At 46.9% G+C, this 18,705-nt stretch overlaps 1 protein-coding gene across 3 annotated transcripts in view; it reads right to left on the bottom strand.

The window, feature by feature from the left end:
* AGPAT4 (1-acylglycerol-3-phosphate O-acyltransferase 4) overlaps nt 1–18,582 on the bottom strand; it is a 120,343-nt gene extending 101,761 nt beyond the window's left edge. For 2 of the 3 annotated variants that reach the window (XR_009534028.1, XM_060115432.1), the window contains exon 1: nt 17,866–18,007. The gene's annotated coding sequence lies outside the window, so the exon portion shown is untranslated. Of the gene's footprint in view, nt 1–17,865; nt 18,008–18,416 lie in introns of those variants that run through there. The other variant, XM_060115433.1, reaches the window with a different exon arrangement.
* Nucleotides 18,583–18,705: the final 123 nt, after the last annotated feature.

The raw sequence follows: 18,705 nt of genomic DNA, 5'->3' as shown, positions 1-18,705 counted from the left end.
TCGGAGACATTTAGGCAAAGTATTATGCTTCCTTAGCCTCAGAGAAGACTTGGAGAAAGAAGTGAATGAAAAACACCTAGCTCTAGTTCCTCAGATATTAAACAGATTTGCCATATGTATGACCCAGAAATTAACACTCACAAGTGTCTACCCAAAAGAAATGAAAACAATAAGTCCTCACAAAACCCTGTACACGAACGTTTACAGCAGCGTTATTCATAATAGCTAAAAGATGGAAACAGCCCCAAAGTCTATCAACTGACACACGGATAAACAAAAAACTGACCCATGGATAGCCCCACAGTGGAATATTATTCAGCCACAAAAAAGAATGAATTACTGATAACATGCTACAACATGGATGAACTTCAAAAACATTACACTAAGTGAAAGAAACCAGTTAAAGAAGACCACACATTGTATGATTCTGTTTATACAAAATGTCCAAAATAGACAAATCTAGAGACAAAAAGTAGCCTAGTGATTGTCCGGGGCCAGAGGGCAGGGGGGATGGGAAATGCCCATGGGTAAGGGGTTTCTTTCTGAGGTGATGAAAATGTTCTAAAAGTAGATAGTGGTGGTGATGGTTGCACAACTCTGCATATATTACAATATATTACAAGCCACTGATTGTACACTTAAAATGGGTGAGCTTTATGGCATGTGAATTATATCTCATAGTTGTTTGAAAACACAGAACAAACTCCTGGCCCTATAGAAAACAAAACGTAATAAGCATAGTCAGCTCTCAGGCCACGTGTGATAGAACCACATGTGTCCTGGCACTGTTTGAATGAAGGAGTGAATGAGGCTGAGGGGAGTTCCAGCCTGCGGGGAAAAGGGGTTCTCCCCTCACCCAGGGAGCGGAGCAAGATGTCGGGGCCCAGGTCTGCTGATGCAACGGTGGTGCCAGCCTGAGCGCTGTCGGGGTGTAGAGTGGGTCTTCTGATACTGGCATGACTTCTGTGAGGCTGGGCCACAAAAAAGGTAGGAGGGGACCTCACCTCTGATCCTGAGTATAGCCTGTGGGAAAGGCTGGAAGGATTTTCACCACCTCTGAGTTTTCCAGGCAGCCTCAAAGAGCAGAGGGAACTCACGCCCAGACACATGCCAACAGCAGCTATTGCCACAATCTAGGCTTGGGCTTAAGGTCCAGAGGAAATCTTCAGTGGATCAAAGGTGTTTTCCCCTTCATGCAAGGCTGCTCTGAATACCTGAGAGTGAATAGTCTGCTCCTGGTCAAACCCACTCAAGTTGGAAGTAGACCACCTTTGCTATAGCAGACTCCCCATGATTAAATTCGGATGAAAGTTCAAGGCTCAAATATGTGGAAGAAATGCTACTTAGAGCTATAAGAGCAGCTGCCCTTTAATGCCAAGCAGAGCAGATGCTGACAAAGCTTACCCAGAGCAGAGCTCCATGAGGCAGGTGTGGTGTCTGAGGGCTCACACGGTCCCCCCAGGAGCCAGCACGCCCCCCCCCACCCCGCCACCCCGGCCACCACAGCAGACATTACAGAAAGAGTTCATGAATGAAATCTGGAGAATTGCCAAAAGTGGGTTAATGAAATCAGTGGGGAGATAAGTAATTGAAGGAAAAGAAATGGATCCATCAGTCTGTCAACATCAAAATCTTCACATTTTCTGGATGGTGGAAGGCAGACGGAGCAACAAGACAGAAATCAAGAATTTATGTCCCTGGCCTCCAATTTTAGCTCCAGAAGACTTTCTCTTTTCCCAGAGTCAGAGTGGTGAATTTGATCAACCTCCTGCATCAAATTCAAAACATTCGCTGTGCTAGTGTCAGAGAGCCCCTGTGGCCAGGAGGGGTCGGGTCAGCTGCCCCAGTTTTCCTCTAAACTCTTGCTATGGAAATTAGTATCCCCCAAATGGGATGCTGGGATAGGGATAAAGTGACAAGGAAAATGGGACTTATTTCTAATCTGTGCTTTGGATCAGGAATAAAAGTAGTAAATTTAAATTCACATGAAAGCTGAAAACCATCCGAATATCCATTACCAGTTAAGCAAGTAAATAAGACGTGGTTTATCCATACAATGTATCCCAGCTCATCAAAACAATGGAACACACTACCAACTCATGAAACACAGTGACAGGGACTTCCCTGGAGGCACAGGGGTTAAGAATCCGCCTGCCGAATAAAGACACAGACCTACTAGAGAATGGACTTGAGGATATGGGGAGGGGGAAGGGTAAGCTGTGACAAAGTGAAAGAGCGGCATGGACATATATACACTACCAAACGTAAGGTAGATAGCTAGTGGGAAGCAGCCGCATAGCACAGGGAGATCAGCTCGGTGCTTTGTGACTGCCTGGAGGGGTGGGATAGGGAGGGTGGGAGGGAGACGCAAAAGGGAGGGCATATGGAAACATATGTATATGTATAACTGATTAAATTTGTTATAAAGCAAAAAAAAAAAAAAAAAAAAGAACCCGCCTGCCAATGCAGGGGACATGGGTTAAATCCCTGGTCCGGGAATATCCCACATGCTGCGGAGCAACTAAGCCCGTGCACCACAGCTACTGAGCCTGCACTCTAGAGCCCGCGAGCCACAACTACTGAAGCCTGTGCGCCACAGCTACTGAGCCCACATGCTGCAACTACCAAAGCTCATGCACCTAGAGCTGGTGCTTTGCAACAAGAGAAGCCACCACAATGAGAAGCCCGTGCACTGCAACGAAGAGTGGCCCCCGCTCGCAGCAACTAGAGAAAGCCTGCACGCAGCAACAAAGACCCAATGCAGCCACAAATAAATAAATAAATAGAAAGAAAGAAAGAAAAGAAAAAAGAAGCACAGGGACGGACCTCAAAGCACTAAGCCTTGCGGATGGCAGCCACTCCTACCTAAGTGTCCATTTCTCTTAGCCCCCTTCTCAGAGGATGCCTTTCACTCCTTGAACAAATATTTATTGCGGCACCATCCTGGGGAGTGGAGACACCGAATGGCCTCAGGAGATTTCTATGCTGCGGGACAGATGATAAGAAAATTTAAATTGTAAAGCCGAAGGCTAGGACCTACTCTCCTGGAAGGCACAGCGTGCCTTCAGAATAAAAAGCGAGATGAGGGTACCTGGTGAGGTCGGGACAGGCTTCATGCAGGAGGGCACCACCCCCAGCTCTTGGAATCTTCTGAACAGAGTTCCCGTTCATGCTTCTGAGCCCGTACGTCTTCTGTCCTATCTGCCTGATGCCCTCCTCTCCCCCTCCCCCTCCCTCCCATTGCTGACTTGCCCACTGTGTGCTCATCCTTCAAAACCTGCCCTCGCTGGACTTCCCTGGCGGTCCAGTGGTTAAGACTTTGCACTTCCAATGCAGGGGGTGTGGGCTCGATCCCTGGTCGGGGAGCTAAGATCCCACATGGCACGCGGCGCGGCCCAAAACCAACCAACCAACAAAGCTGCCCTCGCCTGTACCATCCTGCGGCCTCCTCTGGAGCAGTTAGATGCGTCCTTCCCAGCCTTGTCACAGTCCCTTCTATCCTCACTGCTACGTTCACCATGACAGAACTTAACCACGTGCAGCAGGGATGACTTGCTGCCTGGGTTAACGACGTGAAAGGCTCAGCCACACCAAGGCCACGTAACATCCGTAAATGATGTTTCCCTTCCTGTGTATGTCTGCCTTCCCACACGCCTGAACTCCTTAGGCACTAAAGTGTTTCTCATTGGGTATCCAGAGTCCAGCAGGGACCTGGCCAAGACAGGCAGTTAATAAATATTCATAATATGAACGACTTGAACAGTCAGTCACGTCCAGCACACTGCTGCAGAGAAATGCCCAGCTTGTGGTGTATTAGTGACTACCGTGTCAGTGGAACGTAGCTGCTGTCCTGTGCCCAGATCAGGGCATCATAATAAACAAAGCAAACAGGCAGGTGGGATATTTTACTTTCCCTAAATCCAGCTAACAATGTAATGTTCCCAGCTGTATTTGATGTGGGAAAACTCAGTAATTTAATTAACTCTACCTCTTTTCTAGAAATAGATGTTGGTCAGAGATGACAGAAACTTCCAGACTCTTTCTACCCTAACACTCCACCACATCATTCAAGTAAAATCCAAGAATGTCGGGAAAAACAAAACAAAATCAGAGAAGGGGGTTCCCTGCCACTGGTTTTATCCTCTTTATGTCTTTGTCTTTAGTTATGAAGGAGGCCTGTAGCTTCTTGCTGCCTTCTTATAATAGGGGACCTTGAATGCTGAGTATCTGAAGGGCTTCATAGTGTAAAGGTAGCAACCTTCACGCCTGAGCAGGGGATCAGGAGCCAACAGCTGGTTTGCCTTTATCAGCTACTTGACCCTGGGCAAATTACTTAACCTCAGTTTCTTCACTTGTAAACTGGAGACAGTAATAGTTCCTACTTCATGGGGTTGTGGTGAGGATTAGTTGTTTCTAGAGCCCTGCCTGGTACATGGTAATCTTAAATGTGGCATCATCTTCACCATCCTCATCACCGTCACCGTCATCGTCATCATCATCATCACCATCATCACCATCATCGTCATCATCATCATCACCATCATCACCGTCATCACCATCATCACCATCATCATCATCATCACCGTCATCACCATCATCACCATCATCGTCATCATTACCGTCATCGTCACCATCACCATCATCATCACTGTCGTCACCATCGTCCCCGTCACCATCATCATCACCATCATCACCGTCATCGTCATCATCACCATCATCGTCATCATCATCATCATCATCATCACCGTCATCATCATCATCACCATCATCGTCATCATCATCATCATCACCATCATCACCGTCATCACCATCATCACCATCATCGTCATCATCATCATCATCATCATCACCGTCATCACCATCATCACCATCATCGTCACCATCACCGTCATCATCACTGTCGTCACCATCGTCACCGTCACCATCATCGTCACCATCATCACCGTCATTGTCACCGTCATCGTCACCATCACCGTCACCATCATCATCACCATCACCACAGCCTTTGTCATGGCTCTGGCTTTCCTTTTGTCCCATCACTTTCCTGCTAGTCACCCTCCTTCCATCAGTGGTCCCAGTTCTCCCAGCCCCTTGGGAAACACCTAGAAAACTTAACAACAAAAACCAGGAACCAGCCAGTCCAAGGCAGGTGATTCTAACGAACAGGCAAGGCTGAGCCCACAGCCGAGACTGCCAGTGAGACCTGAATCCGGGGAGTGAGATGCGGCCCCTTCGCCACAGCAGCCGTTTCCTCCCTTCACAGGATCCGTGGCTGGTCCCCTGACTCTGCATCAAAGACCAAGTGTTCATGCAGGTCACCAAGGCCTCCACTGGTAGCTCCACATCGACTCCTCCTGCCTTTGATGAAACCCCCTCCTGCTTCTGTTTTAAAGTCAAAGACTCCATTTCGTGCTTGGAAGGCCAGCTCAGAGCACAGCTTATGAAATGAGGGCCAAGCCGGGAACAGGCTGCAGGCTACCGTGACCCCCACTACAGCAATCTCCTCCCTCACCTGGGTCAGCCAGAGATATGTTCTGAATGAAGGAACTATCTGGAAAGCTAAAATGTAGAACTAAGTTGCCAAAAGGTAAAACTGACAGAACTTTTGTTTTGGTGACACTCTTTCCAGTATCACCTGGACTCTCCTGCCTTAGGAAATGAAGTCCGCTGGGGACAACATGGACAGCTCAGGACCATGGCTCTGCTGTTCATCAGAGTCTCAACAAGTAGTCATCTTTTTAGTTCCCCGTTCTTTCTTTTCCTGCCCTGCCATCAACTGCTGCTTTTCTACCATTTACCCAGGAAAATGGAGAACCAAGCTTGTTAAGCCAGTCATTTCAGTGTTTTGCGTGCTAAGTAGGTTTCCCGAAAAATCAGGTTAAGCCTAATGAAGTACACAGGCTTTTTTTTTTTTTTTTTTTTTTTTTTTTTGCGGTTCGCGGGCCTCTCACTGTTGTGGCCTCCCCCGTTGCGGAGCACAGGCTCCGGACGCGCAGGCTCAGCGGCCATGGCTCACGGGCCCAGCCGCTCCGCGGCATATGGGATCCTCCCAGACCGGGGCACGAACCCGTATCCCCTGCATCGGCAGGCGGACTCTCAACCACTTGCGCCACCAGGGAGGCCCTACACAGGCTTTTGACAATAATGTTTCTCACTTTATACTTAAGATCTGGGGCTGCGTTCCACATGGCTGGATATGTTACCATCTCTTAAATGGGATATGTTTCAGCAGACTTTTGGTTTAATCTGAATTAGATAAACTCCCTATGGTCAGAGAGTACCTTTTCTCCACTTTCTCCCCAGAATGCCAATCCCATCGCCTGTGTCACACAAATATTCTAATGTGAATTTCCCTGGAATAGATGGTAGTACTTCTAATGCACAGACCCCATAGCACCTTGATAATCTGACAGCACTATTTCCATTTTCAAATGATTCCTATGGGGCCTTCTCTGGCAGTCCAGTGGCTAAGACTCCACACTTCCAATGCAGGGAGCACGGATTCGATTCCTGGTTGGGGAACTAAGATCCCACATGCCGAGGGGCGTGGCCAAAAAGTTAAAAAAAGGGCTTCCCTGGTGGTGCAGTGGTTGAGAGTCCGCCTGCTGATGCAGGGGACACGGGTTCATGCCCCAGTCCGGGAAGATCCCACATGCCGCGGAGCGGCTGGGCCCGTGAGCCATGGTCTCTGAGTCTGCGCGTCCTGAGCCTGTGCTCCGCAACGGGAGAGGTCACAACAGTGAGAGGCCCGCATACCGCAAAAAAAAAAAAAAAAGTTAAAAAAAAGATTATTATGAAATGTTGGGTCAAGTGACACTTCATATATGCACTTAATAACATGATTTTAAAAAGAGCATGTGTACACACACACACACACACACACACACACACACACACACACGAGGCCCACGTTTCTTCCTTATTATTCTCTAATACATTAAAAAAAAAACAAAAAACACTTGGTTTGCTTGTGCCTGGGCAAAGTCCATAGCTCAGATTTTTTTCCTCCAACGTCTTACTGTAAAGGAAAAAAAAGTGGTTTATTGGGGTAGTTAGGTATTGGGCTCTCTTTCCATCTTACAATGAGCTCTATCCAAGCTTTTCATTTCACGCAGGAGGTTTGGGTGAGGTTATTCTGGAGAATGTGAGACCCTTCGAGTGAGGGGTGCCTTTATGATAGCTTGTTAGTATCTGAATGGGCAAATTTCACCTGCCTGACTGTTTCGTTCAGATTTCAAGAGATAACCCCATGCAGGAAGGCTTTATGAGAACAAGAAGATAACTCAGCCCAAAACGATAAGATAACAGATATCAGCCAGCAATAAGAGTTGATTCCTTGTCCAAGAGACAGTCAAGGTATTGGGAGAGGAAGAGAGCTCAGAAGGAAAAGAACAAGGGCTGGGCTCATCCAGAGAAGCTATTACTCCATTATCAAGGGAGGGAGGGCACAAGAGGTGGGTGACCAGAGACAAAAAGGGATCCAAGCAACCTTCCATCAGTTAGACCTTCAGGAGCAGATAGACACAGAGAAGAAAACAGTCAAGGTGGGTAAACTCTCAGGGATTACTCAGGCCTGGCCCCATCCCATCCCATCCCCAAGACTCACCACTGGAGAGAGCAGGAAGCAGGGAAAGGGAACGGAAGGCTCCTTCCCACAGCCAGCTACAGATTACCCAGCTCAGTCTTTTCTTCTCAAAAATGTCCACAGAAATATTCCCTTCTGCAGAGGAAACTAACTGTGAAGGGTCTGGAGCTATGGCCTAAAGCCATCCAAACAACCCAGCCTGAAAAGTCTTCTGTATTGTCTTAAAAGTTCATGTAAATTTTGCGTTATGTCATGGCATGTCCACGTTTGTTTTCTTTTTAAAAATTCTTTTCCCTTGGATCTTCTGGCAAAACTGATGCTTGAGTGAGCTGGGCCCAGTTTCTCCTGCAGCTGGCACATGCCCCAGGTGGCCCCAGGATGAGGTGCTTGAAGAATTTGCATCCACCCTGGACCCCTCCTTAATGGGATCAGGAAACAAGGACCCAGGATGTGCCAGGCCGCTTCCCAGTGCCAGGGGGCAGCACAGACTAAGACAGTCCCTGGTTTCAAGGAGCCCAAGGTCCCACAGAGAGTAAGCAGGTGGCCACAGCTGGGGCCGCACCCAGGCTCTGTGGCACAGCCCTTCTCCCCCTCCATGCCACGTTACTCCCTGTGGACCTAAGGGCTGCCAGTCCACTAGGCCCAGCAGAGAGCAGCTAGAGAAGGGGGCCTGGTAGTCTCCGGACTCTCATTAATGAAACGCTCCTGTGGCCTTTGACAAGGGCAGGACACCTTGACCGCCAGGAGAATCCTCTCCCTGCCCAGAGAAGCAGGCAAGGTTATGTCAGGTGCTCATTAGCAAATTGCAGCTCAGGGCCCGCCCAGCACCCTCAGGACACAGCGAGCTCCCAGCCTTGCAAAGCACAGACAGTAAGTACGTCTTCTCTGGGGAGTCAGGCCAGAGGGAAGCTTTTTAAACCAGACTGTCTTAAAGACAAATCACAGTTCAGCCGTTTCAGAAGACAGAAGCAGTGGGAGAAAGGAGGAAGTGCCAATCTGGCTAAAATTGGAAGCCACATAAATAATTAAAATAATCAGGCACATCTAAAATATCTCTGTGGTCCTCTCTCTCTGTCTCCCTTAAATGTTAACTCTATTATTCCTCTAGGAATGGAGGTCAGATGAGGATTTTAGAGACACCGTGAAACTTTCATTATATTGCTTGGTCTTAAGTAACTTCTTAAACTTCCGCATGATTTGGGGGGTTAAGAGGAATTTCTGCACATTTTGAAGCTATGGACATCCTTTCCCCCTAAAAGAAGATCCAGGGAAATTGTGGGAAAGAACACATCATACAAGTAAATAAGATGCTTTTACAATTCTTTATAGATCTGTAGTCACAGTCTTTGCTCCACCAACAGGTATTGCTAGCTCTGTGACTCAGGAAAGCCTGCTAACCACTCTGTGCCTCAGTTTCAAGTCAGACTGGAGAAAAGAATTCACAAGCCACAAGGCTGGATAAGGACAAAATGGGATCGGACAGGCAGAGCACACAACACAGTAGTAAATGCTGACTAAAGGGGGTAGATATTATTAAAGTACATAAACGACTGCATTACAAAGCATTATAGAGGTGACCCTTTGGGAAGAGGATTACAGGAAAGGTTTCTTTCTGTATTTACTATCCCAGAGCATCAAAGAGGCCCACTGTACAACCCATTACAAAATCCTGGGGCTCCATCTCCCGGAGTTCTCAGCCCGGCTCTTCCTGAATCATCCTCCCAGGCCTGGCCTCCACCTTGGTCTCCTGGACCAAGGCACCAGCCTGACGGGGCCCTCCCTCCCTGCCTACGATGACAGCCAGACCAGTTCACAGGGTCCAAGGACGGGGTGTCCCCCCCGCCACTGTCCCTGGTGTCCAGGCCCCTTCACCGCCTGGCACACTCTCATCTCTGATCACCTCCTGATCCACATCCTGCCCCTCTGTAAACAGAGCACCCCAGCATCAGCACCCCGCTTCTAGGAAGCAGTTCTGAAGCCCCAGACTGGACAGGGGACCAGGGGCTCCCCTTTCTATGCTCCCACAGCGCTCTGCACTCTCCCGCCAGTGTGTTAAAATGATCCACTTAGGTTTCTGTCCTGTCCTCCAGGCAGTGACCCTGTCTGGCTCATCCGTGTACCCTCAGTGCCCAGCCAATAACAGGCTGGACACAAGGATTCAGAAACGCTGTAAGAATATTCTGGAATTGTGTGGGGCCTGGGAATAACAGACTCACTCCACTCACTCCCATCTTTCAGGTCCTGGAAGGGAGGAGGGAGACGCGCAGACAAAAGGAAGGCACAGCGCAGAGACTAGACACCTCGTGAGCCCCAGGCATGGGGCTGGGGAGCCGGCCTTACCTGAATCAGGGCGGTCCAGGACCAACAGGGAAGGTGGCCTCCAACCCAGTGGGAAGCACTGGAGACCAGAGGCCAGAAGGAGGGAGAGGCTGTAAACACCCACCACAGCCGGAGGTCTGTGCTCAGAGACAAGTGATTACTAGCGAGACCTGGGCATGTAGCATGTGGTTCCCGGTGGGTGTAGACCAGGAAGTGGGGTGAATCAGCAAATCCCAGCAAAGGTGAGGTCAGTTATGCAGAGCAGCTCGCAATCTTTCTATAGATATGTTAATCCATCCCACCCAGAGTTTAGGCCAGGCCCAAGGGCAGAGCCTCCCTATACAGAGTTCTGAGTCCTGTCCGCCCACCCTGCAGGCTCGGGTTACAAGGTGACTGTTGCAGGTTTGCCAGAGAAACGGCACTAAACTTGGAATACATTCCAGTTACAGGTCTGCCTTTCACTTATTTTATTATTATTTTCCAATTCCCATCTATTTATTAATTCCAGTGAATGAATTGCACCTTTGGTTTGGACACATGTCTGTAAGCCTGGGGAGTACAGGTTAATCCTGAGGGACGCGTTTGCTTGGATGGGGGAGCCGACCACGTGAGCTCAGACGTGGCACTTCCCTAAAGCAGTGGTTCTCAAGTGCAGGTGACTTCGCCCTTCCAGGGGACATTTGGCAGAGTCTGGGGCATTTTTGGCTGTCACAGTTGGGGTGGCGGTGGCATCTAGACAATGATGGAGGCCAGGAACCCACAGGATGGCTCCACAACAAAGACTTATCTGGCCCAAAATGTCAACAGTGCTGAGATTAAGAACTTGCCCTACGGGGGGTGGAGGTGGGTGGGTAATGAATTGGGCCATTGGGATTGACGTGTATACACTGATGTGTATAAAATTGATGACTAATAAGAACCTGCTGTATAAAAAAATAAATAAAATTCAAAAAAAAAGAACTTGCCCTAAAGGAATGTCAACCTGGGAGGACCTGGCTGGAAGGCATCAGATCAGGCACATCTGACCCTGGATCTCTTGTGCCCACTTTTGGTCTAGGTTACAGCACCCATTCAGTGCCAGGCGTGCTGCTCTGTGCTAGAAACTTTCATGAGAAGCCCCCAGTGCAGTCATGAGGCTAGAACTGTAAAGGATTGTCTATAATGTAATAGCATCTGGAAAGGGTGACTTTTAGGAAGAATGAACGGGATTGAGGAAGAATGTCAAGACAGCAGAGGCCAGAGATTCCGGAGATAGGCCCAAAGGGTGATACACATTTGGGAAGGAAGCTACTCACCATGTCTCCTTTCAACCTACCCTTCCCCACAACAAAGGAGAGAGGAAAGGGGAGGTTTTAGATGATGGCATTGATTGTGTGTTGACGGCTGCAGCATCCTGGGAAGAAGCGCTAGGTATGGACAAACTCTTTAAAATTTCATGGCCTGGGTTAACCTCTGCCCCGAGAGAGGTGACAGCTCAGGAGGGGGCTGACAGAGATGGGAAAAAGACCAAACTCCACTCAATTCATTTCTCCCATTCTCATTTCAAAGTTTGCTAAGATAAGCACTGGTGGTATCTTTTCAGATAACACTCTGCCTTTAAACTTGCTAACTGATCTGCTGACAATCAACAACAGACAAGAAAGGCTAACTCCATCCACCCATGGCCTTGGGAACCACTGAGATCAGCCATAGCAGATATCCTTAACAGCAACTTCAATCCTTGGTTCAATCCTTGGTTATACATTGGTTTTGCGAACAGTTCATATTTAATTTGATGTATGAACTGCACTGTCACTCAGATGTTTTAATCACAGGACCTGTTCCCTTCCCCCACCGTATCACCTTTCTGGCTAAACCACAACAAAATAACAAAGCCCCCTGAAAACGATTAGAGTAGTTTGTCTTCGAAGTATGGCTATTAGTTCCCCCCCGCCACAACTTCCAAAATACTACTCTCTCTTCCAAAATTTCTGAAGCTCCTAAAACGTAGGATGGAAGGCATGCAAGGGAAGGTCCATATGGTAGAGAGCTGTTCACAACTGCAGAAATACTGTGTGTCTATGTCCCAGGCACTGGGCTGGCCCGAGCATAGATGCATAAATACGATACCATGGAAATAGGGGGTCAGCAGTGGGGTACCATGGTCTTGGGTCCAATCTCAGCTCTGTTACTTATTATGGTATTAGGGGAGTAACTTACTCTCCCTCAACTTTACTTTCTCTATCTAAAATGCAAATTGATAACAGTTTAACTTGCTCGTTTGTTATGAGGATAAAGGGAATGAATAAATGTGAGGTCTGTGTAATAGACTTGCCCATAGGGTGCCCTCAGCACAGGTGGGCTGCTATCATTATCATATATATCCTACAGGTTGGCCAGTCACCTCAGCATCCCTGATGGCTTCTACAGGTTACCTGTCATCCCCCAGGCTGAGGAATAATCTCCTGCAGGAATTTCAGTGTCCGGTTTCAAACTACCATGAAGTACACAATGTGCCTCTTCTCTTGTAGGATCCTACATAGAAATGACCATGAAAGAGCCATCATGTGTGACCCAAGGTCAGAGGGGAGAGACTGGAACAACTTCCTGCTGAACGGAGAAGCTGATCTCATCCACAATCAAAATAACAAAGAAGAGGGGGAATTTGCTAAACGTTTTTTCTCTGAAGGTCAGGCGGGCACCAGAGGGGGGGCATTCCGGATGAACTTGGTTAGGTTGCCCATATAATTTCCTGCTGAAGGTAGAAATCACGTGCGGTCAGACAATTCTGCTGAGAGGAGCTGCATGACTGCAGGAGATACAAACAGGAAGTGTTGCAACAAGGTTTTAACATTATTTATTTGGGGTATTTAGATTTCAAGTGTTGAAACCCACTTGCTTTTGTCGAACAAGACATAGACTTGCAACATCTTATGGGAAATCTAATGGCAAGAGGATTATCTAGTAAACCAATGGGTATATAATTTGGATGCAGTTGGGAGTCTGTCTTTTTAAAATGTTATATTTTGAGTCCAGCTGGAGGGACCCAGAGTCCCACGGAGTCTACAGGGAACTCACTCTGAGGGTACTTTGAGAGATTATCTCACTCAGTTTGTATTTTTCAGAAAGAGAATTTACAAGCCTTCTGTCCTCTGTGCCTCTGTGTTTCCAGGGTCAAAACCTCACTTCTTCCATATGGTTAATCAACAAATGTTTACTGGCATCAAACATAAGCCAACCAATGAAGGAAGAGACAAGAAAGTTACAAGATGAACAGTCAACTGCTAAGCACTCTCTCCCTCTCTGCCCAGAACAATCTATGTATAAAATTGTTCAATGAAAGAAGCATCTGGTGCCATTAGCCAACAGATGCTTCAATCAAAAACAATTACCCCTGTATATTACACAATGGAATATTACTCAGCCATTCAAAAGAGTGAAATATTGCCATTTGCAGCAAAACAGATGGACCTAGAGATTATCATACTAAGGGAAGTAAGTCAGGCAGAAAAAGACAAGCATTATATGACATCACTTATATGTGGAATCTAAAAAAATAATAAAAATTAACTTATTTACAAAACAGAAACAGATTCACAGACATAGGGAACAAATTTATGGTTACCAAAAGGGAAAGGGGAGGGGGAGGAAAACATTTTAAACATGGGATTAATAGATACACACAACTATATATAAAACAGATAAACAAGGATTTCCTGCATAGTACATGGAACTACATTCAATACCTTGTATAACCTATAATGGAAAAGAATCTGAAGGTGTACACCTGAAACTAACACAATATTGTAAATCAACTATAGTTTAATTAAAAAACAAAAAAGAACAATACGCCCTGGTTTAAGGGGCTATTTCTACATCTGTCTCTCTGCTAGTTCCTGAGCTTTTTTAGGGAAGAAATAGTTTCCCATTTATTGCTATATCCATAATATATAGTGCCTGACACATGATACTGATATCATTTGTTGAGTGAATGAGTAAATGGATGGGTGGATGGATGATATATATATGAATGAATGGCGACTGAAAGGTAGGACTCAAGGTGAAAGGAAGAAGTAAAGCAAACCAGACTGGAGGAACAAAAACAGACACAAGTAGAAAATCTTTGTGGGGCTTCCCTGGTGGCACAGTGGTTGAGAGTCCGCCTGCCGATGCAGGGGACACGGGTTCGTGCCCCAGTCCGGGAGGATCCCACATGCCACAGAGCGGCTGGGCCCGTGAGCCATGGCCGCTGAGCCTGCGCATCCGGAGCCTGTGCTCCGCAACGGGAGAGGCCGCAACAGTGAGAGGCCCGCGCACCGCAAAAAAAAAAAAAAGAAAATCTTTGTGGAACAAGTGTTGAAAAATAAAGAAAGACAGGTTAGGTAGATTGTTCCATGATAATGTTCGCCAAAAATTGCTCTTGTTTTCAGATATTTCCTCTTATTCAGTCATTAGAAGAGAATGGAGATCAGCCAGTCCCAGTATCTCCCTTAAAAACCCTTCGGATATTTGAAAACTAGCTATTTACACTGTATGCGGTTTTGCTCACAGTGTGTCCACAGCACTTGGCACATAATAAATGCACAAGAAATACTGTTAAAAGAACAAGTTCATGATTTAAGCTTCCTCTTTCCCAGAACCTTAGCAGTGATTCTCCCTGGTCCATACATGAAGCCAAATTTCCGAGTTCCAAAACTTTCCAAATGGATTCTGTCCTGGGAAAAAGATTATTGAATTAGAGTTGCCCAGGTTCTGGGTGATGTGAGAGAGTTTTTCAGCTCAGCGTGATTACATATGAACATTTAGGCGTCAAAAACCTTTCAGAACTGTGAACACAGTGTCTTCCCGTACCCATTAGACCTCCTTTTCAGAATACAGCAGATTGCACAAAATATAGTAAGTTTGCCAAATGCTCATCTGAGCATCCCACAATTTAAAGCAACAGCAATGGTCGGTATTATTAGAATGACGTTGTGGGTGCACACGGAGTTCCCGCATCCAAATTTCTGACTTGCTTAAAGTCTGATTTAAGTCTGATTGCAGTTCTTAGAGCTTCGACTCAAGAATAACTGAATTACGAAGGATTCTGCCTCCTACTTACATAGTCCTTCTTTTCTACCAGTCTCGTTCTGGGTTAAACAAAATTCTGTCCCTGAATCCCTACTAGTTCTTTAGACCAGCACAGACTGCTCCTGGGCTATTTCCATACTAAAGATGGACTTGTCCCTGCTTTGGACAAGAACCTTGAACCAGGACCCATCTCTCACCATCCGTCCCTGTTACCTGAGACACCTTTGCCTCTTCCCCTTGAATCGGCGGTGCCCTCCCCTTCAAACCTTCAGTGTCACCATCCTCTACTTCTTCCCAGACTCACGGCATCTCGCTTCTCACTTCCCTCTTGCCCTGCCTCCCTCTCTCCAGCTCTGTGCCCATCTACACACTTCGTCACCCCTGTTTGGAGGATCTTAAACTTGAGAGCACAGACCACCACTTCTGTTTTCTTCACAAACTGGACAGCACACGGTTCAGAGCCATGAAATCCCAACACAATGGTGACTGACTCCAGCTTCACCAGTTATTTCCTCAGCATCACCTCCATCCAGCCTCTTTCACTGGACCCAGAATTTGCTTTGCATCTATAGCTCCACTGACCCTCCCCAGGTCAAGACTGTTAATTATGTTTTTAACTTCTACTCAGGATCTGATCATAGGACAGTGATTTCCCCTTTTTTTTTTTTTGGCTGAAATTCCAAACAATTCTTGCTACTTTTCCTTTGAACTCCATCTTACAAGGCTTTTTGCTGTGGAACTCCTATATTTGGAAACTCAAGAGTACTCACACCACACACTTGACTTACACACTTTCCATCTGCTCCGCAGGGTCATGTAGTAAAGTCTACATCCTTGAGGACCATCTCAGGCTGGAAAAACTGTAACTTAGTCTGACTAGTTTCCACACTTTGCAAACCTCGCAAACCTATAAACCTACAACTGTTCATATGTACTAACATGTGCTTTTCAAAACAATACTCATATTTTTTAATGACCTTTTTCTGTGTTTTATGACTTTTTAACTAGTTCTCTTGTCTTTACTTAGTTCCCGTTAGTTTTGTGCCATGCTATTTAGCACCTGTTTTAGATAACTTTTGTATCTGAAATACTTAAGACCTCTTGCACTATAAAAAGCTTTATAAGTCATAGCCAACAGCATGTTGAGATAAGGATCTTGGCAAGCAGAACCTCATTAAAGCACCCCTTCGTCCTGCTTCCCTGAGGAGGGGTTACTCTGAGCTTTCTAAATGATGCTTTTGGCTTCAGAGTGGAAAGGCATTGTGAAGGCTAAGCCACCTTCACAAATCTTTATCCGAAAGTACAGATAATGTTAAGAATCAAGGGTGAGATTACTATCGATCCGTCTTATAAAGCCAAATTTGGTAATTCAGGATGCGCATTAGAAGAATGGTGTCTGTTATCAAACATCTCCTCAGATGCACCGAATAAAAGCATCAACTTGCTACCTGTTAATAAGCCCATTTGGACTGTCTGTTCAACAGCTGTGTCACTTGATTTTAATTATATTTAACTTTGCTTAATACTACGTAGATGATACTTTTTTCTCTCATGTTTTATATTTTTCCTGAAAATCAACTTTTTGTCTCCATAGAGGATACTTAGAAGATTCAGTAGTTTCCCTGCCCAACTACACACACACACACACACCACATCACACACACAAACACACACATCAGATACACATACACACCACAGACACACACTTTCTTCCTTATGATATCCTTTTTTAATTTTTTTCCCAACTGAGGATGCTTGACTAACAATCACAGCTGGGTTAATCTCTTCCCAGTTTTTAAAAAGAGAAGGTCTATGGACCATCAGCTTAAGGAGAGTGGACAGCTGATCCGTATTAGGACGACGCCCGAAAAACTGAAAATCTTGTGGGTAGTTACCATTTGTTACTCATTTACACTTGTTGAACTTGGATTGTGTGCGAAGTAAGTTCAGACTAGAGCAAAGACCCCTCTTTTAAACATTCAGACTTTTAGGCAGACCTGGGCAGACAGTAACGTCGGTGCGAATTCTCAAACACCCTCTACAACGTTTTCCAAGGATCTCACCTCCTCTAAAGAAGTGCTCTCCCCCCGCCCCCCGCCACTTAGTTTGATCACAGGATTAATATCACGTCTTGAGAACAGTTTAGGTTTTCAAAAAAGACCAGAAACTGGAGACTTACATAAACATCAAATCATTCCTTTTTCTAATTCCCAGATATGATGAGGAAATTCATAGGCTGAAAATTCAGTAAATAAAGAGGTAATTACAAATGCCCGTTTCCTTGACAACTCCCCTCCCCCAGCCCTCCGGTGATAGGGAAAAACCAAAACTGGGGTGAGGAGGGGTAGCCGCGAAGCCAGGTTGCCTCTGAGCAGCCTGGGCGAGAACCAGCGCGGAAAGCAGCCGACGCGCAGCAAACACAAATAAAGCAATGGATATCGGGGCTGCACCTGGGTGTAGTATTTTTGTGGTTGCCATAGAAACGGCAGAGACGGAAGAACATGTTGCATGACACAAAAGAGACCGATCAGTAACAGGAACCTTCTCCCCCGCTTCGTCTATCGCAGAGAAAATTATTTCACCCGAGGCGCTGGGGCTGGGCAGGGGGAAATGAACCCCAGCACAGCAGCTCGAAACCACAGCGCGGACGGCCACGCTCCCCCAGCTGAGCACAAAGAAACGGTCCTAGTGCGGCAGCAAAGCCCCCGCTGCCTTCCAGGGCTGCCCCTCCACGTTCCCACTCTCGCCTCACTTCCTTCTCCGCCTTCCTCTCCTCCTCTTTCTTACCTACCCCTTCCAGAGGTTTTAATGAAATCCAGCCCAGGAGAGAATAAGGGTGATAGAGAGAGGGGTGCAAACATCCGCCACGCCCAGAGGTGAAGTCTCCTGGAAATAGCACGAACGGCACATACCTCCTTTCTGGCAGCCCTGGACACATGGACTTAGAAATCAGAAACTGAAAGGGAGCAGGCTGGGGTGCAGAAATTGCCACTAGTTTATAGGAGCTGTAAGTCAGCCAACACTGGAAAGAAAAAGCGAGACTCCACCCATGGGGTGGACTCTTCGGAGAAAAAAAAAAAAGTGGTCCTCAGCTGACGTCTCTCCCCACCCCATGTCACTTCCTTTTAAAGCTACAATTTAGCGGTTATAGGGAGGGAGATACGAGCTGGTGTAACATGAGTCCCTCCCCCTCCCCTTCCAATTAGTGTAAGGAAGTGCTTCGGCTGGCTTCAGGTCTGAAATCTCTGGCCGGAGAACCTGCCAGAATCGGAAACAAAGCCCGCTAGGTGGCCTTTCTTTTTCGGCCGCGCCTCCCGAATCCTGTTGCATCCCTATGCCGACATGGCTCCTCCAACCTCAGCTGGGACAGATCCAGCCCCGTCTGTGCTGAGACCTGGAAATTGCCCTAAACTGGCTCATATTTTGTTTGGTAAAATACCCGCACTCTGCAATCCCCCCTCACCTCTCACTGGTACGCGGTGCGGAAAGGAGATTGCATTCCACTCGGAAGAGCCCCAGAGCACCTTCGACAAAATACTACTGAAAATTCCAGCGATCTGTTAAGAACTGGGAAACAGAGGCTTGGAGGTCGATGGATTTTCTCCCCGCAAAGCAGCTACCAGGGTGGATTCCCCGTGCGCGCGCGCGCGCGCACGCACGCAAGCACATGCACGTGGCATTCGCGCGCAGTGTTAGAGAGGGTCTGAGCAGATCTTTATAATAAAATAGAGTCCTCATAATTTTAAAAGAGG

The sequence above is a fragment of the Mesoplodon densirostris genome, chromosome 12, assembly GCF_025265405.1.
Source record: "Mesoplodon densirostris isolate mMesDen1 chromosome 12, mMesDen1 primary haplotype, whole genome shotgun sequence".
Taxonomy (NCBI): domain Eukaryota; kingdom Metazoa; phylum Chordata; class Mammalia; order Artiodactyla; family Ziphiidae; genus Mesoplodon; species Mesoplodon densirostris.
Note: the sequence above shows the minus strand (reverse complement) of the source record. Positions and strands in the feature narration are given on the sequence as shown.